Below are 6696 nucleotides of genomic sequence, written 5' to 3'. Positions count from 1 at the left end.
GTTCAATAAAACCCTGGCTGAGGCACTTAGTGCCATGGTCTAGTTGACTGGTTAGGGCTGGGTGCTAGGTTGGCCTGGATGATCTTGGAGGTCTCTTCCAACCTGGTTGATTCTATGGTCTATGATCTAAGCAGACTGATCTAGTTTGATCTGGAGGGGGAAAAAAAGGATAAATTGAATAGAGTATTGCATTCTCGTGTCCTAAATTTGTACAAAGCATTTAATCTCCTGACATCTCTGTTTGATTAGCATTGTTTCTAGTAGGTTACCTGGTAGAACACCTTGTTAAAGAACATGTATCTCCTCAGTCAGTGTGTAAGTATACTCATATGTAACTTCATAGGTACACATGTTTCTTAACATGTGACTGTGAAGATATATAGACTAAACTCTATTTTTAATGTCAAGGTGATACATCTGGTGGTTCAAGGGGGAGTTAGATTTCCTAATAAGCTTCAGAGACCAAGATCCACCCTAGGGATGGATTGGTTGTCCCTGGATATCATAATTTTGTTAGTCAATCCCATAATCCTGCTGACACCTTGTAAGAGAGCAGCAAAGTCAGCTCTCTCTCTTTTCTCCCTTTCCTTTTGGAACTCCGGAGGGATCCTTATTTGGATAATAATATAGGTGCACCTTGTGGGCTGTGGCCTTCAAGGCTGTAACTGCAGTGAATTTTGGCCTGTTTGGGGGGATGGGGGGAGGATCAGGGAGAAAGTGAGCACTGGGGTTTTAGAATCATAGAATGGTTTTGGATGGAAGAGACCTCAAAGATCATCCAGTTCCAACCCCCCAACATAGACTGGGACACCTCTCAATAGAATAGGTTACTTAAGGCCTTATCCAACCTGGCCTTGAACACCTTCAGGGAGGGAGCATCCACAGCCTTCCTGGACAACCTGTGCCAGTGTTTCACCACCCTCTCTGTAAAGAGCACTTTCCTAACATCTAGTTTAAATCTCCCCTCTTCTGGTTTAAACCCATTACTCCTCGTCCTGTCTGTACAAGACCTTTTAAATAGTCCCTCGCCAGCCCTCCTGTAGGTCCCCTTCAGATACTGGAAGGCCACTACAAGGTCTCCTTGAAACCTTCTCTTCTCCAGGATGAAGATCCCCAGCTCTTGTAGCCTGTCCTCATAGCAGAGCTGCTGCAGCCCTCTGATCATCTTCATGGCCCTCCTCTGGACTCACTCCAACAGCTCCATGTCCTTCACGTATTAGGGGCTCCAGAACTGTACACAGTAGTGGTGCTTTTGGTTTGGTTGGGTAGAAGGTTTTGGGGGAATTGTCATGTATCCTGTATCTGTATCAGGTGTTAAGGATTCATGTATGCCATATCTTTTCCTACACATTTTTAAATACAACCTTTCTGTATTCATCTCCAATTCAGTGAGAGCATTATTATTTCAATGCCCTTTTCTCCTTAAAAAGAATAAAGTAGAATAAACTCAGTCTGTTGCACTGCTAAACCAAAAACTACAATGTACAACATTCATGGTAACTCCTAATACGCTTTCTGAATCTTTGTGTCTGCTTCTGCCAAGAACTGGAATAAAAATTTTAGTTGATACCTAGCCTCAGGGAGTCTTTGCTGCCAGTGGGGATGTGATTTCATGACATTTCTTTCATGAAGTGTTAGGTCTCCAGCACTCATGTCACAGGGTCACTGGTACTGGATGCACTAACTCCTCCCCAGTCAAAACCAAAACATGTATGAAATTAGACTTTGGTAAACCAAATGCAGGGAGGAATCAGTGGATTGAGCCTACTATATGTGTGTAGTCTTCCTTTTTTCATTGGAGGGAGTCTTGCTGAGGAAGCTGAAAGGAAAGGGATGTGAACCTGGGAAGTTTGTGCATTGCTTCAGCTGACTTGCCTGAAAACTGCTTTTGCAGCTCAACTCTGTGCTGAGTTTATTGTAACAGCCAGATATTGTGGAACATTCATGCATGGAAAACACAAGATTCAGTTGACTTGTGATGGCAGTTGAGCTTAAAATGTTTCTTGTGTGGTGAAAACATGAGGCATTGCACAATCTCACTCTGTTAGAAGCCTTCTGCTCTTTCCACCTGTTAACAGCTTGAGTACCCTCACTAAATTCCATCATCTGAGTTATGTATTTTTTATTTAATTGGTGATGCAGATAACCTAACAGTAGCCTTCCCTGTTTATCTAAAACCTTTTTTTCCCCAGAATACCTCATCCTGACTTTTACCATCTGTGAAGCACATTAAAGTCCTGTTTGCTCCTGCACACTTTCTACCTTTTAGTTTAGCTTCCTCTTAGACAGCATTGCCAAGCACCAAGCACAGCCATGAACACTAAAAGCTATTACATGTTTTTTTCTAGCTTACTGGAATCAGAAAATAGTTTGGAGGAATTCTTTGCCTACTGTCACTATTCTGTAAAAAGACAATATTCCCCAGTAAGATTTCCTTATGCATTGCTCGTGCTAACAAAAAGTAGCAGTTATGATTTGGTTTAGAAACTCTCAAATGCTCAGTCTAATCCTCTTCCCACTCTCCAAGTTGCAAGTAGCTCATATGTAGGTCAGGCAGTGCACAACAGCATCTTTCAACCCACTCCACTCTATTACCCACAGCTCAGCCAGCCACTTGTTCGTCAGCTGGTTCTTTGTTGTCTGCAAACTTATTATCTATGGTCTACAGGGGGAAAAAAAATCACTTTTCCAGGAGCTGATGAAAGGCTGTCTCATTCACCAGTTTATGTTTCTGAGGTTTTGACTCCTAGCTATTTACAGTGCTTTCTAACACACGTCACAAAATGCATATTATTAGAGTTGTATGTAAATAGTTTTAAGATCCAGGTATGCAGTGAGACTTAGGTAAAGATTTAGATTTCAAATATTATTGTGGTGAGTTGAGAACTTCCCCACACACACTATGTGTTGGAAGCAAGATAAAGCTATATTTACAACAAAGCCAAATTTACAAGCATATATGTGCAATATATTTACAAATAAGAACAAATATACCAATTAGAAACAATACAGAAATCCAAATTCCCTCCCAAAGAACCACAGAATCATAGAATCAAATGGGTTGGAAGAGATCTTGAAGATCATCCAGTCCAACCTAGCACCCAGCTCTGTCCAGTCAAGTAGACCATGGCTCTGAGTTCCTCATCCAGTCTTCTCCTTAACACCTCCAGGGATGGTGACTCCACCACCTCCCTGGGCAGCCCGTTCCAATGGCAATCACACCACACTCTCTATGAAGTATTTCCTCCTAACATCCAGCCTATACTTCCCCCAGCACAACTTGAGTCTGTGAGGCTCAAAGCCACCCTCTCTATCTCTACTTTCCCAGACAGACAAAAAAAAACCCCAACCAGCAGAGCTTACTTGCTTACTTTGTTATCTGTTAGTGGAAGATCTGTTAAAGCAGAGCAAAAAAGTGAAAGGAGCAAGGGCTCTGAGACAAAAAGAGAGCAAATTGTTTACTCTTTGGCTTTATCCCTTTTAGCAAACCAATGAATGATTGACTTTATCACTATTTATCACATAGACTTTATCACTATTTTTCTTTCAACAACCAATGATCTAATTTCTGTCATTAGAATATTCCATTTAGCCTCAAACCAGCACAGTTATCTACTTACTCATTCCATATATACCATCTTTGGATTTGCCTTTTTGCTGCTAGTAACTTCATTTTACTTGTCACTTCTTAGCCAACCTAACTTTCTTTTCAGTGTGCCAACCACAGTAAAAAGGGAAAAAAACAAATAAACAAAAAGATAAAACTTCACAATAGTGAAGTTCAATGACTTCAATAGTTATTCTTAAAACAATGGCTTTTTTCCTCCAAGGAGTATGAGAGCTTAGATAGAGACCTGAAAATTTGCCACGTATTCCAAACATGTCAATAAACCTCACTTGTTCAAAAATTACTTGGAATTGCAAATATGTACATGCTATGAGGTAAGGCTTCACCACTGGGGGCAGCTGGCTTAAGAAACAGTCTGGATGCATTCCTCTGTGACCTGAGCTAGACCTGAGCACTGCAACAGGCTCCCCAGAGAAGTTGTGGAGTCTCCTTCTCTGGAGACTTTCAAGGACTATCTGGATGCATTCCTGTGTGATCTCTGCTAGATTGTGTAGTCCTGCTCTGGCAGGGGGGTTGGACTCAATGACCTCTTTGGGTCCCTTCCAACCCCTTACATGCTGTGATCCTGTGATCTTGCTAACTACACAGTGGCAGATCAGTTGGATAGATAGATAGATAGATAGATAGATAGATAGATAGATAGATAGATAGATAGATAGATAGATAGATAGATTTTCTGCACCCTCTGTTTAATCAGCATCTTGATGCTCTGGTATTTGATGCAATTAATTAGAACTTTCTGTTACCAGCCCAACAGGAGTGTAACATGAAATTATTCTATGTTTATTCAATAAAGACTGTTTCCAGTTTCACATCTTAATTACAGGGAAAAAAAAAAAAACAGAATAATTAAACAGGCAATTGGAAGGAATAGAAAAATATTGGACTCTAATGTGAAGGGCAGTTTGAGTTTCCAAGATGGTAGTGAGATGGCTGGAAAAGAACTCTTCAAGATGTGACCAAATGGTTACAGATCTTTATACAAAGGGCAGTTCTTGGCCCTGTCTTCACTCTCTCTTGAGGATAGGATTTTAAGGATAACTGTTCTTTTGTGTTCTCTTAGAGTGCCTGAAAACAAAACAAATTAGCAGGGAGGAAAAAAAAAGAAAAGAAAGTTTATTCTATGAACTACTATTTCAACACAAGGGTTTCTGCTTAAAATAATAATTTTGGATTACTTAATTTCAAGCAAGAGTGGTGTTAGCACCTAAGATACCTCTAAACTCTATAGGTATCTTGATGGGAGTCATATTCAAAGACTGAAACTGCTTTAAGTGCCTTAGAACCTCCAGCAGTTCTACACAAAAGAGTCTCCTTGGAAAAACAATATAAAATCAACCTATCAAGCTGCTGCTATTTGTCATGGATGACCATGAAAAAGAGTGGTCTGGAAATAGGACAGAAAGCTTATGGTCAGCCTGGCTGTACATCTTTTCTCTGGGGACACAGTGGAAGGCTCCTAATGTTATTTTCTGTTCTGCTTGGAGCAGTACAGAAAAACAAACAGCCCTCCAAGACCTCTGTGCCTTCATAAAGATACTTATGCACACAGATGATACAGCTGTAGCCAGTTAAATTGAGTTTGGGGCAAGATTATAATAGTGTTGTGCCATTAGCAGTCTCCTTGCAAAACTTTGTCTGGATTCTATTGTATTTTATTAAGTAACGTCAAAAATGCTGATGTTAACTTGGTTGTGGTTTTCAGCATCATGTAGGTGGAAGTACTACTTTTCCACCAGGTTGGATTCTTTCCCCTACTCCTGAAAGCAGCTTTCATCATAACTTCTGGCACAAGATCTGCCTGGATAAGAAAGGAGAACGGGGTCAGGGAAAGTGATAGAGAGGTGCAGAGAGGGAAGTGTTACAGAACTGCGAGTAGCTATGGATGCAGGGGGAAAATGCACCAGGAGCCTGGGAGAAGGTTTCCAGGAGGAAATAGGAAACTGAGATAAGAAGCTGTTTGCACAGGCCACCCTTGCTGACAGTGCCTGAATAACAACAGCTGTTAAGACAGAAACCTGAGTGTGAGAGTGCATGTAAATAAACACTCAAAACTGCCAAAGAGCACATTTGGTCCCAAACTGATGCTTTTAAAGAGAAAAATAATCACCTATCAGATTAAACAGTAACCACAGAATTACAAAAGAGACTTAGGAAGAAACAGCATGAAATTTTGTAGCAGTACAGATACCTTGAAGTGTGAAGAGCAGCGAGTCTCCTCTGACATCACTGGGAATCTCCCCATCGGTATCACAACCTCTGTCAAAGGCACTGTCCCAATCTGGAGGAATTCCAGTTGTTGGAAGTTTGGATCCTCAGTCACAGAATTAAGGCACAAACAGTGTCAAACCATATAGACTAGATTCAAAGATCTCTTTGGGTCCCTTCCAACCCCTTACATTCTGTTATCTTGTGATCCTGACGTACACACATGAGGATAAGAATAGGGAAGGAAAGACAGTAAAGAGAAGTGAGGAGAAAAGAGAAAGAAAATAAAGGAATAGAATGAAAGGATCAGACTCAACCAGGTAGGAAGAGACCTCAAAGATCATCCAGTCCAACCTATCACTCAGCTCTATCCAGTCAGCTAGACCATGGCACCAAGTGCCTCATCCAGTCTTTTCTTGAACACCTCCAGGGATGGCGAGTTCATGTTAACTTTCTTCCTTAGAGGATGAAACAAAATCTAGGCTTCCTAAAAATTCTATCTACTGTGCAAGAAAATAGATATCTCATCCCTTTTTGGTGTTGGTCCAGGAAGAAAATGCTCTGCTGCTGCTACTGTCACTCAATTAATCCAAGGAGAAAGGAAATGTGGGGTGGGTCTTAAGGTCTCAGTTCTGTTAAGTAAACCAAGTAAGTGTCAAGACCAGGCATTGATTTGATTTTGCTTGTTTTACATTCACATGGTTTTTCAAGTCTTAGACAAAATTACTATGTCTATGAAGTTAAGCTGCCAAAAATGTACCAGTATGACCTTATTTTCCCCACTTTTTTGGTAGGAACTGTAGTCTTTAATTACAGGATCACACACTCACTACTCTCAAGAGTACTCCTACCTAACTTGG

This window comes from Pogoniulus pusillus, chromosome 12, assembly GCF_015220805.1.
Source record: "Pogoniulus pusillus isolate bPogPus1 chromosome 12, bPogPus1.pri, whole genome shotgun sequence".
Classification (NCBI taxonomy): Eukaryota; Metazoa; Chordata; class Aves; order Piciformes; family Lybiidae; genus Pogoniulus; species Pogoniulus pusillus.
Note: the sequence above shows the minus strand (reverse complement) of the source record.